Source organism: Heliangelus exortis, chromosome 1 (assembly GCF_036169615.1).
Source record: "Heliangelus exortis chromosome 1, bHelExo1.hap1, whole genome shotgun sequence".
Lineage (NCBI taxonomy): Eukaryota > Metazoa > Chordata > Aves > Apodiformes > Trochilidae > Heliangelus > Heliangelus exortis.
In genome coordinates, this window is record NC_092422.1 from 65,786,525 (window position 1) to 65,806,849 (window position 20,325).

Sequence of the window (20,325 nt, forward strand, 5' to 3'; positions counted from 1 at the left end):
TAACACTTAATTAAACTTCTGTGCCCAAGGACTGTACAGAGCTGCACAATTCCAGCTTTGAAACACTCACTCTTGAAAAAGACAAAAAGCACTGGTGATTTGTAGACCTGATAGAAAACTGAAGCACAGACAATTTACACAAGGTCAGGTACAGAGAAGAGCCCAGAATGGAGCTCTTGCCTGCCCATTGTATGGCCTAACTTGAGATGCCTTTCTCAAAGAGGTAGTGCTGAAAAAACATCTGTACAGCAGAAATAAATGTAATAAGTACATTTAGAAACGAAATATACTTTTTAACCATTGGGTTATTTTAAAATAATACACATTAACACAGTTTTTCTACACTGATGGATCTCCTCCTCCAGTTTTATTGAGTTCTCCCAGCAGAGGAACAGTACATGGCTCCTAATTCCTCTCCTCATAGTCACCTGATTTACAAATATATCCCATAAATGTATCTTCAAAATATGTCTCAAGAGGACATTTTCTCTGAATTTGAAGAGTCAATGGTTTTAATGAGCTCTAGGGTTTAAAAAAAACCAAAAAACAAAAATACCCAAACATTTAATATTAAATCAATACTTTAATGAATACAGTTTTGTTAGTTGCTGAGGATAAATTTCCTAATTAGACAGGTCAGTCTTAGTCAGGGGAAAAAAAATCTCTACTTGTACAAGGCAAGTATATGGAATAAGACAGGCAGTGATAGATGGTCAGAAAGGTCTATCATGAATGCAGATCCTTCCTTGCCAAGTCTGATACAGAGCAGACCTTCCCCTACATTTAAACAAGGGGGAAAATTTCATAAGAAGGGGAAGAAAAACCATGAGAGAACTATGCCCATGTTTTGTTTTGTTTTTTTCCAAAAGGAGAGAAAAAGTATATTTAAGATCCCCAGTGTGGGGCTACCTATTGTATTTTAACTTGTTTTATTAGCTTTACAAAACGGTGCACAGCTGGGTGACAGAATTTACTGATGACATATATACAGTGTATTAAAATCAAAGTCTAGTTGCAAGAAACTGTTGGGAGACTTTGAGAACAACTATCTGAGGAGAGGTGGGTATTAGGTGGAGGGAAAAAAAAAAAAAGAACAAGAAAAGGCAGATAAAATTGAGCGTAACAAATTCAAAATAATGTAGAAGGGATAGAAGATCCAGGCTTCACATATAAATTGTGGACTCTAAGCAGATCATTAGTCTGCAGAAGATTAACATCAAATCTTTATTTTAAATATTATGGATTATCTAGTTCAACAGAACAATTATCATCTGGGTCCATAGTTAATTGTCTCCTGAATTCTTTTGTATTTGCTTTCTGGATATGGATTATTTCAGCTCCAGATCACCAGATACTTTTTTTTTTTTTTTACCTTTGTTTGCCTCTGCTGCCAAATATTTATTTCTCATATTGTTTGTTACATGAGCAGTGACCACATAACCCCTTTGCCTGGTCCTTCCTGAGGCATGGAGGGGCCCTGTGCTTAGCAGCCCAGTGGCTGCCTTCTCCCCCTGCCATTGCTCAGGGATGATCATGGACCACCTGAGGGCACCTTCACCTTGCCATGGGGACCTGAGTCCCCCATATATGATCAAAGAGCCACCTGAACAGGGCCAGAGAAGAGACACAGAGGAGGTGCAATTGTAAAAAGAATTTGTCAGGTGGAGAAACTCATACTGCTGGCATTTTCCTCAAACTCTGCTGCTCCACTATGCCCATTCTGCTTTATCTGTATGCTGCAAGCCCAGGCAGGAATGGGAAGAAATCATGGCATCCTTCTGTCTTCTTCATCCTCACTCTGACATTTTCCAGAAACTCATCTGGCCCAAGCATAAGGAAATAGATTCAGCACCAGTTTGCACCATGTGTGATGCTCTTACTGGCAGCTGTAAGCTCCACCAGCCCCGCCTCCACTCCACAACTTCTGTGTGAAACTTTCCTCAGAACAGTTTCTGATTCATGGTCCCACCAACTATTTCTTCTGGTTAACGTGACCCTTTCCAGGAACTCTCAGGGGCTTTCCCTTATTGTCCTCAGGCATGCTATGTTCTGAAGCTGACATTTTCTTCTGCTTTCTTCAATTTGTTTGTTTACCACACAGCCCTTCAGTTGTCTGCTGAAGTAGTTGCTTGTAAACCAGGAAGGTGGCTTTAACCAAGAAAAGCCTTGAAAAGACACGGATAGGTTTGAGAGACCCTGAAAAACAGGATAGAAGCTGCTTTTAAGGTCTGTACATTTATTTGCTATTTTATTTTGCAATTTGTCTAAGCTGGCAACACCTGAACCTATGAACCTGATGATCATACCTGCCTCCTGGAATCAAGCGGAAACCACAAAGCAGAAATCTGAACATGAATCACATCTTTAATAGCTATAACATTTTTGTAATGAAAATATTATGATTTGACAAGTCTGATATAGATGCATTAATGAAGAGAAAGAACAGCTGTGGGACTCAGACCATCCTGAATTGGTGATAGGTCATGTATGCCATGATGGGTGCCATCTTCTTTCAGTTTGTGTACAGGCTGTGATACACAGCATGCATATTACTTTCCTATCTGAACTGCAACCTGAAAATCATCCTCTAACAGGAATGATGCTAAATGACCTTTTTTTTATTTTTGGTCAAAACCAGTTTTCCCAGCAGCTTTCTTCCTGAGCTCTCAATAAATAAATAAATAAATAAATAAATATATAAGGAAATGAAAAATAATAAATAAATTAAAAATAATAAGCTTGCCTTCCAGGTCACAGACTCCTTATTTAAGCAAGGTTTTCGTTTTTGTTTTGGGTCATACTTTTAATTTCACCTCAAAGAGTGGGGACTGCAACCTGAGATCAGTTCTGTAGAGCACCCCCCTCTGAGAAGCTATGGATCCAAACCCATCATAGCATTCCTTGTCTGTTTCAGGGCTCTTAACAATGACATTCAGATGAATTAAAATGCTGGCCTTGATTGATCTTGGCAGTGAAGCAGCAGTGTCAAATGGTTAGTCATTACCTATGATTATGATGTGGAATTATACTCCAAACAAATCTTATAACAGGAACAAACAGGTAAAGAGAAATTAAAAAAGGTAAAAGGTATAAGGGGTATGTCTGATGATAATGGCAGTGAATTGCTGTTGTCTGTTCAAAAAAGACCATAGAGCAGTCCTGCAGAGTCACTGGCAAGCCAGCAGAGGCAGATAAAAATAAATGAGACTTAAAATAGATAAATGTAAATTAGTGTCTTCATGGAGAAAAAAAAAATTGGCAGAGATAGAACACTGGAAATTTTTGTTTAGAAAAACAGTAACACAGAAAACCAAACCCAGAGCTATTAGAAATCTATTATAAAGGAGCTCACAATGAATTGTCATTACAGTGTAATTAATGACAAACTGTGCTGCAAATAAATGAAAAGGATCCCTTCTAAGACAAAAGAGGCAACCATAATTCTTCTCAGTCCATCTCTGACTGGGAGATACTTATAATATAGTTTCATTTTGTATCTCTCTGTTAGGCCCTGGAGTGCAGTATATAAACTAATGGCATCATTGACTTTAAAAAAAAATAAGCTAGAATCATATATACGTACATATATATACATACTCAAACATATGGCAGGGAAAAAAAGGCACTGGTAGAATTGTAAGCTCTTACTTGGCAAAATTCTCAGCTGACTTTGCAATGAACTGATTTAGAGGGACAGCAATAGTTCTTGGCTGTAAAAGTTCAACTAGAACCAGAGTATGAAATCCTTTTTAACATAGAAACCTGTAGCAGACAGTCAAGAAACTAGTGATGTTTAGGCTTTCTGTCTAGTAGTCCTGTTTCAGTCTCCTCTTAAACTGAGTGGAATTAATCAGCTGAAGATACAGTTAGCAAAATATGTTGCTATTCAGTTTCCTGGTATGATTAGAAGGCAAATGTATCTATTTTCACAGTATGTTCCTGAGATTTCATGCCATCTAAATGGTAGATGGAACTGATGAGCTTTGCAATCATAGTGAGCAATCCACTAAAAAATATTTTGGAGACAATCTGAAGAGAATATCCTGTTACTCATACACATCACAAGTTTATTAGACATTAGATAGTGCCTCAGCGTGAGTGCAGAGGTTTGCAGATGAAGACCCAAGGTCTCTTCTTTCTGTTTCTAGGCTTTGGATAGTCCAGTCAGTATCTGTAGACAAAAATTCATTGCATGGGCAGCAAATGGAGCCTGCATCTGAACAGAGCTGGGACATGAAGTGTAAGAATCTGATCATTTTTTCCATTGCTGTTGATATATAAATATGTATTTCTATATTATTTTCCTGGCTTTTATATTGCTCTCCTCTTTGTCCCACCAAAAATCTATTAAATAAAATTGAAAGAGAAATGGAATAAATATTCTAACTGCAATATGACTATACAGTCTTTCTCCATAAAAGAACAAAATATTAATGCACTGTTAATGCAACTATTAGATAGATATATCATGACCATTACCTCGGTCACTTAATTTTGCATAAAGCATTTATAATCTTCTATTATTATTTAATATATAAAGTCATGTGTTTCCCTCTCTCAGTTTCAACATCTAAATTTTGAGCTTTTTTTTTTCTAATTGACTGAACTTCCTCCTCCTGACATTATTTTTTAACATAGTAGGATTGCAGTGACATACTGAAGAAGTATGAGAGAACCAAGAAATCTTTTTCAAGTGAGGGTTTTTGCACTGCAGAGGCCTTTGCTCTTTTTTTCTCTCGTCCTGTACATCTTTTCTTCTCTGCTGTGCTGTGCATCCATCTGAACACAAAGAGCTGCTTCTCACCTTCCTTGCAAACACTTCCAGCAGTGTCTTACAACACATAGGTTGGAAAAAGCACAGCACTCTTGCCATCAAGATATCAGAGACCAGTGAACTCAGCTCAAGGGTTTCAAAAGAGAGGTGCAGGCTGGGAGTGAACCAGGGTGAAGAGGTCTGACTCCCAAGTGGACATAAGCACTTTTGTTCAAGGTCTCAGAGAAGTGCCTGAGCTCCAGAAAGAGCAGTTCAAATGCATCTCAGCCATTCAGTGTGAATATGTTTCAGACTGCCTGGTGAGATAGATGCCTGCTTCACACTGTGCCCTTGGTAGGGAATCTCTGCTTATTTCAGGCTCCAGTTTTAATCCTGAGTGCCAACCACTCTGAAGTGAGGTATTGCAGCATATAACTCCCAAGTACTTTAATTGCCTGGAAGATCCAGGCTCAAAAAAATTACTATCATCATCACCATTATCAGTTGATCTTTGATACTTCATTTTTAATAACTTTGCTTCCAACACATCCTTTCAGATGCACGAGTTGTTTCTTTTCCTGCATACATTAATCCTTGCTGTAGTTTTGACATCAGGCTAACTGCAGATGACCACAGTGACAGTCTTTTCCAAGCTTGTCACCCTGAGGTGTCTGTATAGTCAATGGTGTATGAAAATGACCCTGCAGGAGCACGGTTCATCTGCCTTATTCTACGTGACTATTTTGGAAGGAAATCAGCAGTAGTCCAGAGACACCCATTTCTCTCTTTTGCCCATAACAGGAACCTAGATACATCGGTGGAGACACACACATTAGGTCAGATAAATCTCACTTGGCAATATGTTCCTGGTTACTTTGCAGAGAAATGAGCACGACTCCTTGACTAATACTTAATAAGTTTAGACTGAGGAAACAAAAAAAAATAACAGTAGATTTCTCTTCCTGAGAGCACGTGCACTTAAGATTTTGCCACATGGTTCCAAATTACTGAATTATGCCACTTTGTGTAATTGATGACATTTTCAGTGGCAAGAGAACTTTCTTATCGGATGAGAAATGATAAGTTGCTGATCTGTAATAACTCAACACGTGATTGTGTGAACTTACTCTTTGTTAAGCAGAACTTGCAGAACTGATATAACAATACCATATGCCAGCTACTAAAATTAGGACTTGCATTTTATCTCCAGTGTTTTCCTCCTCTATTTTGTGTCCTCTTTGGAACAGCATAAACAATGTTTATTCATTTGAGAGTCTATTGGATTTATTGTTTTATCAGAGGCTGATTTTTAACCCTCTTTTTTTCAAGAGGTAATCTTTGTGCTGATCACACTGAAACTGACATGAGCAAACACTACCCATTATGTGTAGATTTCAGAAAGCTAAACCACTATATTTTGTCTGTATAATTTTATGAATGAGAAATATATCTCTCACCTTCAGAACAGAAAGTTCTTTCCAAAAGTATATGAACATTTGGAAAAGGAGGGTGAGTGTACATTTGAGGAAGAAGCTTTTTAATTTGCTCAGGAAAAATATGCCACTTCTGTGTTAAACTTCAACTTTGGCACTGTCTTGTCTCTCATCTCCCCTGAGAATATTTAATAATAGTATTTAACTTCATCCATCTTAGAGCCAGTTGTCCATCTGTTCCATTTTCTCAGAGACTTTTTATAATCAGTGGAGAGGGCTAGTGCCTGCAGGGTTGAGTTTTGATAGATTCCTATTTCTGTTTGTGAGGAATTGCCTCCTGGAAGTAGCTCCACAGACTGTGCAAGGAGACAAAGACTGAAACTGTGTGGGAGGTCTGCCCACTCAATTCCACAGTGATTTTATGGGTAATACTGTTCTTTCTCAGAGGTCATTACAAATTCAGAGGAATGCCTAGGAGTGGTTGAGAACAAAGTCAGACACAATGTTTTTTGACCCACTAAAATCACTTTATATACCTGTCATGTCTATCTTACAGGCACAGCAGCAGGCATAAGGACTCCAGGACTATACACCTCTGTGATTATCACGCTTACGTATAACATCCAATTTCACTTTGGAAAAAAAAAAAACAAAAAAAGAAAAAAAAAAAAAAACAAACAGCCCACCACCAAACCACCAGTCAAGAGTGAAATATTCTAAATTCCCATGTTAAAATGAATGTAAATGACATCTCTACTTGAGATGCCTTACAGTAGGCTGAGTTTGAACAAACTTGAAGCTGCATCAGTTGATTGGCCAGGACTGGATAAAGGTATTTGAGCTTCCTTGATTTAACTGGGTCTGAAGTCTGGCTAAGGTCCTCTTCTGGGTTTACCATCAGATATGTAGCCAATAGGCAGTCAGATCTAGAAATTAATTTATTGTATCCCCATTTTGTATATATTTCCCTCTTTTTTGTCTCTTTCTTTTTGTGGACTTCTGTTTTCTAACTAGTGATCAAAACTGTGGCACTGTCAGAGGAATTAAGCTGTTTGTAGAAATACATAAGTATGAAGCGTCATGCACTGACAATGTTGGGCTTCAGGAGAGTTTACAACCAAATTTTTAACTTCCCTCCCAGCGCCCAGTATGTCAGTCCTCAAACGATTAAGATACTTCTGTTTTCCAATAATGCAAGCTCAGTGCTATTCACATCAATGATGTTTTAAACTCTGTTAATTTTTTTGCTTTATCATACTTGGAAAGGAAGCAAAATGCAGAACTGGAGCTAGACTCATGAGGTGTGAGCAAATAAACAAAGCCTGGCAAGGCTTTCTTTACTGAGAGGGTGATCAAGCATTGGAATGGGCTGCCCCGGGAAGTGGTGGATTCTCCATCCCTGGAGATATTTAAAAAGAGACTGGATGTGGCACTCAGTGCCATGGTCTGGTAACTGCAGCAGTAGTGGATCAAGGGTTGGACTTGATGATCTCTGAGGTCCCTTCCAACCCAGCCAATTCTATGATTCTAAGAAGGATTGTAAACATGCTCAATTGACTTGCAGCTGAGGTGTAAAAATACACATATATCATACTAATTTTTGTTTACCCTTGTGTGTTGGAGAACTGTAACATCTGTGGACAAATAACATGGCTCTATGATGCTTCAGATTTCTGCCCTGCTGTGGGAGAGATCTAAGCCAAGTGGTAAATGTTGCCTGCCTGCTGGGAAGCAACCCTGCAGAGAAGGACCTTGGAGTCCTGGTAAGTTACCCATGAGCCAAAAATGTCCCCTTGTGGCCAAGAAGGCCAATAGTATCCTGGGATGCATTTGGAAGACTGTGGTCAGTAGGTGAAGGGAGGTCATCCTCCCCCTTTATTCTGCCCTAGAGAGGCCAAATCTGAAATCCTGTTTTCAATCCTGGGCTCCCCACTCCAAGAGAGACAGGGAACTGCTGGAGATAGTCTAGCAGAGGGCAGCTAGGATGACTGGAGGACTAGGGCATCTCTCTTATTAAGAAAGGTTGAGAGAGCTGAAGGTTGGAGAGAAGACTGAAAGGAGATCTTATCAATGTCTGTAAATATCTAAAGGGTGGATGTACAGAGGATAGGGCCAGACTCTTTTCAGCAGTGCCCAGTGACAGGACCAGGGGTTATGAGCAAAAGCTGGAACACAGGAGGCTCTATCTCAGCATGAGGAAACACTTCTTTCCTATGAGGGTGACAGAGCACTGGAAGAAGCTGCCCAGAGAGGTTGTGGAGTCTCCTTCTCTGGAGACATTCAAAACCTGGCTGGATGCTTTCCTGTGTAATGTGCTGTAGTCAATCCTTTAGCAGGGGTGTTGGAGTAGATGATCTCTCGAGGTCCCATACAACTCCAGCAATGATGTGATTCTGTGAACAGCAGGCTCAGTGATCTTCTAGTATGGATCAAGCTCTGCAGAACCTGTATTACTGCTTGTGTCCCTCTGCCTGGGTGCTGCTTCAGGGATGCCCTGGTTGACAAGGTAAATAATGTAAATTTACTCTTTGAATTTCATCTGCATTTTTGTGGTTGTTCCTGTGTCCTGTGTGTGCTGGCTCACACATGAGCTACTTACTCCTTCCCACCTGAACACTGCCTGCCCTGCAATCTCAATGAGTCCTCTCAGTACCTGGAATCTGGAGCTTGCTGCTCTCTCTCTGAAGAGCACACCAAACAGAGCTCAGGGTGCACTACTGATGAACATTAATTGTTCACCTAAGATTTTCTGTTGCCATTAGAGGGAAGTTTTGTAATTGGTTAACAGTAGCTGCCATGAGAAGCAATAACCAAAAGTAAGGATGGTGCATGAGGAACAATTACCATGTATAAGGATGGCTGAACTCAGGAAGTGGTATTTGCCAGAGTGGGACTGAAACTCTCAAAAGCTGAGGATAAGATGAAGATTGTTGTGGTTTAACTCCAGCCAGCAACTAAGAACTACTCTCCGTCACTTCCCCCAACCCTCATTCCCATGAGATGGGGGAGAGAATTACAAGGGTAAAAGTGAGACAACTTGTGAGTTGAGATGAAGAGAGTTTAATACATAGAGCAAAACTAGGTGTCCAAGCAAAGGAAAAAATGGAATTCATTCACTATTTCCTATCAGCAGGCAAGTGTTCAGCCATCCCTAGGAAAGCCAGGCTCTGCCATTGGTAATGGTCACTTGGGAAGACAAATGTCATTGCTGCAAATATCCCTTCTTCCTTCTTCCTCCAGCTTTATAGGCTGATCATGTTGGCATATCATGGTATGAAATATGCCTTTGGTCCATTGGGGTCAGCTGTCCCAGCTGTGTCCCCTCACAACATCTTGTGTTCTCCCAGTCCACTGTTTGATGGGGCAGTGTAAGAAGCAGAAAAGGCCCGGTTCCTGTACAAGAACTGCTCAGCAATAAGAAAAACATCTCTACATTATCAGCACTGTTTCCAACCCAAATTCAAGGCATAGCCCCATACCAGTTGCCATAAAGAAAATTAACTCTATCCCAGCCAAAATCAGGACAAAGATAAATGGAGGTGAATAAGGAAAAGCAACAACTGAGTTTAAAAGACACATTAACAGACTCACAGAAAACTAGAAATTTTTTAAGAGCTGACAGGAATGAAGACTGTGATCACTGTGGACTTCTTAAACCTTTGAACTTAAAGGAACAGAATCTCCAGGAGCTTTAATATACAACAGCGTACCTGACATCTCAAGGTTATCTCATGAAATCTTGTTTATGAGGACTACAGATAACTGCTTCGGTCTCCACAGTAGTTTATATATCCAATGAAGCTTTTCTATTAGAGGACAGACTATCTTTGTCTCAGCTGCTGACTGCTCAACTGCTTGCTGCCCAGATTTATCACATTGGCAACTGAGTGCTTGCTGAAGTTATCCAAGCATTGGTTATGTGCTCATGGTTCCCATTTTCCATCGATTCATTTACAAGAACCACTTGAAATAATGGTGATTCTTTCTGTCTTTTGGTATGATGTATGGACCTAGTTTATTTCTTAATGTTTCCACAACAAGTACTGGCAGTGCCTCAAATACTGGTTTTTATTTAGCCCTCAGGACTTGGGATCAATTTTGTCCCCCTCACCAACTTTCATACCAGTGAGCTCAAGTACACGAATTATGGTTCAGTTATCTGTAGCTTGACTCCCTCTCAAGCAAGGTGTACAGCTGGAGGAAGAGAGTACTGCATAAAAAGTGTAGGAGCTTTTATGATCTACATAAATTTTAAGAATCATAGACCTTTCCACTTGTTCTGTTAGACTGGTTTGCAGTGTTCTTTGATTAAAGAATTATTGTTAGTGAGGAAATCACACTAGGAAGGTAATTTTCCTATATTGTTGAGGTATTTTCTGATAAGGTGGAGACCATCTTACATACTCAAATCAATTGGTGTACATACTTTAGAAGTTGTATTTTTTCCTAATAATTTTTCTATCTTTTCATATATCTGAGTCAATACACCCACTTTGTTCTGTTACATACATGAAGTGCCACTAAAGCAGTCCTCCATCTTTTAGCTTGCAAGGCAGATTTCAAATTGAAACAGAATTTTTCATCCTGATCCCAAACTGTCACAATTCAAGTAGGCTGTTATCTGGGCTTACAGCTGCAATTTAATACTTATTCTTCTCTCAGAGTTCAGAATTTGGAGTTAAACTGTTAATTGCATAATCTAGAAATCCTTTTGGATTTCATTTATTTAATGTTACGATATGTTATGTTACATCTCCAGTTGCATGCAAATATGGATAACATACTTCTGTAAATGCAATTTATATGTTCTTTTGATCCCTGAGAATGAATGAAAAATCGACAATGAAATTTTATCCTAGAAGCTGATCCATTAGGTCATATGTCAAAATCTATGTTCTTACATAGCTGAGTAAATTCATGGAAATTGACAAAGTTTCTTGAGATGTATGCAGCTGTGCAATTAACAGTTACATTACCTCTTGTTATTTTTCAAATACTTTATTTTGTTATTTAGACACCTTGAACTGTAAGAGGAAAATGCTAGTTTTATCCTAGCAGGTGAAATTCTGAAGTGAAACAGGAGCGGGTATACTTGGGTTAGGAATCAGCTGAGGTAGGTATCTGCATCTGAGCTGGTCATCCAAAACACCCATACCAGACAGGGAGGAAAGCCTTTAATAATTAAAATCAAATGTACGTCTCTGTAGCTGCTCTGAAGATTTATGCCTCTGATGCCTCTGAATGTGATGATTTCTCTCCTCTGAAAATCAGAGGATCTCAGATGTAGATGTTTACAAAGGATATGTATGATGAAACCCACAGTATGTTGGTAACTGGTAGGTAAAAAGTCAGTGAATTGTAACTCTGATAGAAGGTTTCCATGCTCACTTCTCCTGTGGGAAGACTTATCCTTGCCCACCAATTTTGGATACAATTTGTTTTGAAAACCATCTGGTTAATTCTCATTTCCAGAACCAGAGTTACCCTTGCTTGCCTAATGGCAGTGGGCTCAGCAAATTTGCACACACAGATGAGTTAATGGATGAATATCAAATAAGGGAGTAAATAATCTCTATCTAAACACATTATAGTCTTGTTATTCTGCTCTTTGAATCCATGGACTTTCAGTCTTCTAAAATACACACGAGTCATGACAAAGATTCTCAGATCATATTGTGGATCTGTGTGACTACAGTTCCACCGAGTGCTCCACTTTGTGCTCCAGAAAACCTTGGACAGTCTCTAACACATGGAAACACTTCACAGAACCAGAGGATGTCTGAGGTTGGAGGGGGCATGGATCTGGAGATCTAGTCCAACCTTCTGTCCAGGCAGCATCATCTAGAGCAGGTGGGACAGTCCTTCCTGAGTCCCTGCTGCAGAAAGGGCAATCTTCACTTGGTGTGCTGGTACACTGCAGGGCACTAGGGAAAAAAAAATATAAAGACCTAATGGAAACTGAGTAAATATGTGGATCTTCAATTCTAAGATATGGAACAAACATTTGAAAGCAAGTATGATCAAATGCTGTGAGAAAACTCTGAGAGAGGTAGCAATGTCTTCAGCTCTTGAGGTCTTAATGTGAAGGCTTGATGATACTTCTGTTTAGCTAAATATAAGGTATTCCTTTCAGAAGAGAACAAAATGCATCAAGTGTAGTGCCTGCATTATTTGAAACTCAGGCTAAATGATCTAATGATGCCTGGTGGCTTTCACTATCTATAACTGACATTGAGCTCTTGCTGATTTGGAGCCATTAATACTGTCATGATCCAGAATTCCCTAAAGCTACAAAGTGCATCATCCACATCATCTCATCCTTCCTTGCCTTTAAGGAGAACAAAAAAAAAAAAAAAAAAAAGTTAAAAATTATGATCACATCTCTGAAAGAAAAAAAGGGCTCTATGGGGAAAAGGAAATAATGAGTAAAAACACTCATGCACTGCTCCCTTGATTCAAGTGCTCCCTTGATTCATGGGAAAAAAAACCCAGATTCCACATCCACTGGAATCTCTGACATAAGATTAAAGAGATTTTCGGCGTGTTCATTATGCATGTATAGCATAAGATACATTACAACAAGAAAGGGTACTAATGACATTATTGGGGGTAAAATGAGAAAAAACTGTTGTCATACTTTTTCCCAGGATTCTTTCTAAATTCTATGCTATGGAAAGTATAGATTAATTCCAGCCACCTGCCTTGCTTCTGATTTAAGGCATTGACATGAAAGCAGAAGCAAACTTTACGTATTCATTGCTAAGCACGTACACCTGTACAAATCTGGTCCACAGTGAGTTGTTAATGCTCATATTATATTTCCCAATATGACTCGAGAGCTTCAAAATTATTATCTCCTATTGCTTGAGAAACATATGACCTATCCTATTCTGGCATTCCATTAAATATGTAAAATTTGTAAAATTACAAGTATGTAAAAATTCCCTAATGCAACTCATCTTTTGCCAACAGCAATATGATTGACATCCTGCTGTTTTCATATCCACAAAAATCCTAAGTTTTTAGCTAGCAAGGAGAATTACAATAGTGCAAGTTATTTTGCTTCATTTTACTGTGGTGGAGTTGGATCTGAAACGTTTATTGGAGTTTACTAACTGCAGCTCTTGAATGAATAGTGTTTATTGTCAGCATTTGAATGAGTGAGAAGTATTTATATCAGATTTATCACTTAATGCTGCAATACATAAGTATATCACCTGTCAACCTCTTCATTCCAAAACCTGAAATGCTAATAAAGGTGCTTGCAAAGCAGCAATAAAAAGATAGATCTTCTCCTCTTATAAATAATTGTCACCATTCACCAGAAATGCTCAGTTCTGTGTTTGTTTCTAGTATAAATTCTGCTTCCTTAGAACATGCATGAGAAGTATATTATTTGCTGAAATTCACCTTCTAAGCACATGTCGAATGGGTACAAAATATCAATAAATATCATGCAGTTATATGCTGAAATTTCCAAAACACCATCAACTTTAGTGATAAGAGTCTGAGCTTATAGCAGGCTAATCTTTTGCCAGAGATCAGAAGAGCACAATTAAGCCTCCAGGAAGTACTCTTTCGACATTTAAGTACAAATAATGGGTATGCTATAAAGCACAATTTGAATTCTATGGGAAATTCATCTATTGAAAAACAAGTTTGTACAGACAGCTCCTAAAAATGTGATTATAATGGCAAGAGCCTTCAGGAGTTAATTAATTAGCTAGTTAATTAATTTAATTAATTAATTAATTAACTAATTAATTAATTAACTGTTTAAATTAGTGAATATGTGCCAGGGCAATCAGAATGACTGAACAGGAAATCAAGGGCTTGTCAAAACCAGTGGTAACAACAGAGTAATTGTATTTTTTCCCTATTTTTCATAATTGTTGTCACTGTCATTGTTATTTACAATAGATTTGCCAATGAGGACTGGGCATGAGAAAGCCAAATGTGAAAAACTGGTCCCAGAACAGGATTTCCCTTTGCAAGGGCACAAAACACTGAGGTTTCCAGAGAGAGAAGGGTCCTGCCCTCATCCTGGCAGACCAAGTGCTGGGGCTGGGGACCAAGCAAGCCCAGGTGGTGCCAAAGAAATTCCTGTGATTCTTCTCAGTCCCATTGCTACTCAACAGAAAGCAAATCTACTTTATTCCATGGATGCTTCCGAAGCCTGCACAGCTGTTGAAGTCCTCAGCAAACTCGTGTAAAGTACAAGCCTTTCATGCCAGTAAGTGTGACTTCAAAGCATAAGCAAATTCAGAGCATTCAAAAAACCCTAAAAGTAAAGCTTTTTTTTTCCCCCCACAGAATTTTTCACCTCACTTTGCTCTTGACAAAGTCACTGAAGTTGCCACTCCAATGATGCCTCAGGCAATTTTACTTTCTAGCTCATTAGTGATGGAAATTAATGTCGCCTTGGAAAAAATAATCCATCTGAAATGTTGATTGCAATATTTATCCATGCACCAAAAAAAAATAGATGCTGTATGCTACATACAAATGTCCCTCCGTTATTTAATACAAATCAGTCATAGAGGAATTTATAAAGAAGATATCACTTCTTTAACTTCTCCTAGTTTTAAAAGGGCTTAAAATTCATGGGAAAGAGCAGAAGTGGCTCATTCTGAACATCTGCAGCATGAGTGTTCTAATTTTAAATGGCTATCAAAGAAATTATGTTTTTCCTAAAACTGAATATGACAAAAAATACATCTTGTCTTTCACAGCTGGAAACAATATAGAAGGATACACTGGAGGTGTGATGAAGCTCAGTCTGATTAATTTCTTCATACTCTGTTTAAGACATTGTGTATAACTTCAAATAGTATTTTAGCACATCCCGGGGTTAAGAAATCAGAGACAAAAGATACTTCCCATAATAAAACAGTCGTTATGGGGAAGTGACCAGGAGGGGGAACGTTTGACAGGGAAACAAACCTGTCAACACAGAATATATCTTTTTTTCAAATAAGGAAAAGCACCTAAATCAGGTCTTGGAGTCTGTCTCTCTCCTGTCTTAAAATTTCATCTCCCTTTGCCTCTGTACAGCCTCTATGTGCTTCTGGTGCAGCTTAAAGAAGCAATATATGGTACCTTTCATTCCTCCAGTATTAACACTCAATGCCAAAAAAGTTTATTTGGCAACAACAGATATTACAAGGAAGCATCTTCATTGCACATCTAGGGAAACCAAACAGTAAGTTCACTTGATTCACTCATCCTGGGAAATGCCCCAGGGGTTCTCAGCTCCCTCCAGTGACTTGCCTGTCCTTCTTCACACTGACTCCAAAGGTATGGGATTCATTGCACCACAGGACTTCTGCTAGTAAAGATCTGCATTCTCTCAAAAGACTCACTCAAAGCATGATGTCCCCTGCTATTAATTATGTTTAGTAATAACTTAGTGATTAATAAAACTTTACAATTAAAAATGCAGACTGGGAGGTCAAGTTGCATGGATGGCATATTTTCAGGATGCTGCAGCACTCACAGAACTTGAAATAGAACAAAATTACTTTGCTGTTTTGACACTGCATCACTTGAAGCTACTAGAAAAAATATGAGTGATGTCACTTTGGTGTGAGATCTTCCTGCCCCCTCACCTTTTTGCCTATAGAAGAAATCTTTTTGGGGTTTTTTTTCATCTTAACCAGAGATGACTGAAACATTTCTAAAATTATACAATACTGTAAAATTTTTCTTGCATATAGAGGAAAACTGCATGAAGTGCCACAGCTGGTTTATGGTTCTTAACATGGCTCAATCCTCAATAGCTCACTGATAGTTTTATTTTCTTTACATTTGTGTTATGCCTTCCTTTTCTGTTTCTTGCTTAAATGATTAAGGTTAGCCACTTTCCAGCCCTAAAGGCTCAAATCAATCTTTTTGTTATTGTGAAGTTATGGTTGGTTTATTTTAGTTCATTGGATGTTTTCTGGGTTTGGTTGCGCTATTAACACTCCACCTGCTACAGCAGACTAGGCATGCTAAGTCAGTCTATGCAAAAAGTCTATTTCTTCTGTCCAGGAGAAAATAAAAAAGTGCAGACAACCGTCCTATTGGTTTCTATCCAGAGTAAATTTCTCCTAGCATGTATTAGTTGCCCAGATTGAGAAATCTCAGTGCAGTCTTTTTTCCTCAAAGGGGATGCTGAGCACTTTCTCAGGATCATGACCGTCTGGTATCTCTTTAAGAAATCACATATTTTGAAACTGAAATTAACAGATATCAGGAAAAAAATAGACTTCCTTGTTTTTGATGAGATTATTTCATTATTACTCCTCAAGCCCCCTGAAAAGGTTCAGTAACAACAAGAACTCCCCTTGGATGTTCACACTATTGTGTACCTAAAGTAACCTACAGTGCCTTCTCTGCTCTGACAAATAGTCACAGCAAACACTACAGCAAGATTGAGCTCCAGCTAGCTGGGTATTTTTACTGGCCTTATCATTGCAAATTTGAATTTATTCGAAGAATTAAATTCTGCAAAGAATAAAATTTCTGCAAAAAGAGTAAACAACCTTCCTGGACACTTCCTCAAAATAATGAGGTATCCAAGCAGTGAGGAGACGATCATTAGGTGACACACATAGACAACCTAGAAGAGGATATAAAAGTTTAGTCTGCTAATTTTTTGCTAAATTATAATAACCATATTCCCAGTTTAAACTGTATCTTAACTTTGTTTGCATTTTTTGGGTTTTTTTCCCCTAAGAATATTTCTCTAGGAAGCCTCCCACAAAACACCTATCCTTCAAGGACATGGAAAAGAAAAAACAGGACTATCAAGTCAAAAATCAAAATCAGAGTTAATTTGAAAGTCACCAGTGCATGACAGTCTCCAACATACCAGTCACACAATTGTATTAACATAAATAGCTTCTAGGGAGAAAAAACAGCAACAAACAAGTTTTTACTAGTTACCCTGATGTTCTGTGGGACTGATGTTTATTGATTATGCTATCAAGCAGTCCATATTTCATTAGCATTATAAGTACTACAAGAAAATAATGAGCTTCTAGTGCACTATATAGCTAAATCACTGGAGCAAAAGTGATCAATAAAACATTCAATAGCAAATTGTTTGGCTTTATTAATTCTGTTTGAATTCCTGCACTTTCCAGTCTGGGGTTTATCTGCACATTATGAGGGAAATTTCTTTTTGTCCTACAAGTTTTATTACAAGCAGACAGAACCCATACCTATGCAAGACAGCGACAAAACCCACCAGCTATCTAATTCAGTAGATGTTTTGGAAATCAGTATTTTTTTTACATATGTAAAATCTAATAATGGGGTTTTATGAGGCTCTTCACTAACAGATCTAATCAGACAGAAGTCAGATGGGGTAAGTACCACAAGCCTTAACAGATATTACAGAATAAATGTCATGTCTCAGGATTATGATGAGGGATGAAGGCTCTGCAGTCAGCAATCCTATGACATACAGAATTACTGACTTCACATTCCATATTTGTTGGTGCAGTGGAGGTCAGATATGTTGGTGACCCTTTTTCAAATGCGATTAATGACTCCAGTGGTCATGATTTTAATCCAGAAAAATCACATCGATTGCAATTGCAGCAAATAAGATTTCACAAGAAGGTTTGCACATGGCCTCTGACTGTGTAAACTTACACTTCCATTATATTGGCATCTGGGGAGAGCCCACATTCTATTTTTTTCCATAGTACAGCTGCAATGTCTTCAGATCCCGGATGCAGTGGTTAAACATCTGTCACTCAGTGCCAGACTGTTTTAGATCTTTTAAAATGGTAAGGAACTGATTAGCAGACACATTAAATACTGCTGTATTTATTTGTAACTCTAGCACTTCCTCTTCTTGTTGAGCAATCGTTTCATATTAGAATTGAAATCCTAATTTTAGTTGCAGTTACAGGCAAAGCACTGACTGAGTTAAGACAGATTTTAAGTCTAAATAAGATGGGGTCAAACAAGTGACAGAATGATTAGATGAAAGGAGTAGATGATAAACCAAACAAGTGTATGATGAGTATTTGAAGAGCTAGAGCACACTGTTAGGTAGGGACATAGCAAGGTACTACATTTTCTGTGATGAAAAGAGAGAAAGTAGTGAAAGGAAGATGAAATGTAACGGAAAGCAGCACACAAAAGGCAGCATGTTGAAGCAAGCAGAAAGCATGTTTAAAACAGCTACTGAATAGTCCTACCAAACTTAAAAGAAAAGACCAGAAGAGAGTGTCTGTGAAAATAACTGTTTTGTAGAAATGAGTGTTGGACGAATTCAGGTAGCCACAATAGGGAGCTGAACTGCTGTGGTTTTTACTTTACCCTTGAGCATCAGAAGATTCAGTCTAAATAAACCTAGGTCATAAAATATCTTAGTCTGAAGTCTGGCTTTCTACAAAAAAAACTGTGAAAAAGCCATTCTCAGCATCACTGGAAACAAAACTGGATAAACCGGCAGAAGATTTACTATTAGGGAACAAAGAGTTTACTAGATAATTCCAAAGATTTTTTGCTGTCTACTCTCTTCTTAGATATAACCAGGTGAAAAAGTTTCCATTGTATATTTCCAGATTTGTCATTTTTACAAATAGGAGCAAGCAACAGGATCAACTTTATATTTTTTGTCTTTGATGACTAAAACTAATTGGGAAGATCTAACAAAAAAGTAATACTGTATTGTAAATATCTTGAAGCTTTGCCATATCTTTACCAAGGGCTTTCTGAAAGTGGTTGTTGTCTATCAGGGGGCTACAGTTTCTCTTTTACCCATTAAAGGATCTTGATTTTTGGTGATTTCAAATGAAAATGTCACTCTTCAGTTTATGTCAGGTATTAGATGTGAAGCATCACCATGTTCTTAACTGCAAAACAGCCTGAGAAGGCTGGACCTACTACTAGAAACAAACTCAGAGCTCCACAAAATGCTAATACACCAAATGCTGGTTCAACAGTATAATAGCCTGCAATTCTAAAATTATTTTAACATATTAATATGTTGTTGTAGCTACTTTTGTGCATTTTCACTCGTTGGCATTATGGACACCTTGAACTCACTCATTACTACTGCACATTGCCTGGCAGGATGCAGGCTGGGCATCATCTTCCAAGACAGACAATCCTCTGAGACCTGGGCCCCCAGGGATAACTCCACCTCCCTGTCTCCTCAGCACCTTCCTGCCCAGGAGCAGGAAGAGCTGATACCCAAATTCAGACCTGCTTACTGCTGTTTCCCTCCCCCCCCCCTTCTCATCCCTTCTTTTTTACTTTATATATAACGAAAGATACCTTGGCCAGGAATAAAATAAAGCATCTCATGTCATCAGACTTTTGCAGTGAACCTTCTCATCCCACAGGAATCTTTGACCCAGGGAACATCAGAAGTAGTGAAGTTTTTACATTTCAGACCTTTCTGTAGGATCTTCTCCCATAACCTCATAGGATAACTCTTTGAAACCCACAAGCTGGTACCTTCAGCCTCATATAATCTTTGCTTTGGCCATGTATGATCTGGAAAGGTGCTTCCTTTTCGCTGTTTTCAATTTCTTCCTGCTGGTTTACATGGAGGCTGAAATCTTACACTGGGATTTTTTCCCACACCCCTGTTCCATGCCAGCAAAGATTTTGTAGACTTGTATCACCTGTGCCCTGCTAGTTGTCTCCTTTTCAAGATGAACTGTAAATATATATTTAAGTTACTCCTTGCACAGAAGCACCAAAGCTTTCATTGTGCTTTTATGTGTACTGTGTTTCATCTGCTATTTTATCACCTATTCCCTGTCACTAGGATCTTCTGGAGTTCTTTACTATCTTCATGCCTCACCTTTACCCTTATATTTTTTATCCTGAATAAATCCCTTCACTGATTACTTTCTTCAGATTGAATCCAGAGCATTTGTTCCTCTTTATCTATTTGGGGTCATGTTCCCTTGTTTCATGTTACCTTCTTCAGCAGCTTTTGGTGAGGAATATTGCCAAAACACTTCTAGAATGACAAAAATATACAGCAATCAGATAATCTTTGTCCATTTGCTTTGTTTCCAGCATAATGTAGTAGGTCTGTCTGATGGGACTTGCCTTTACAAAATCTGTGTTGATTCTTCCCGAGTAATTAGTACAAGTCCATGTAATTGCCTCTCTCACATA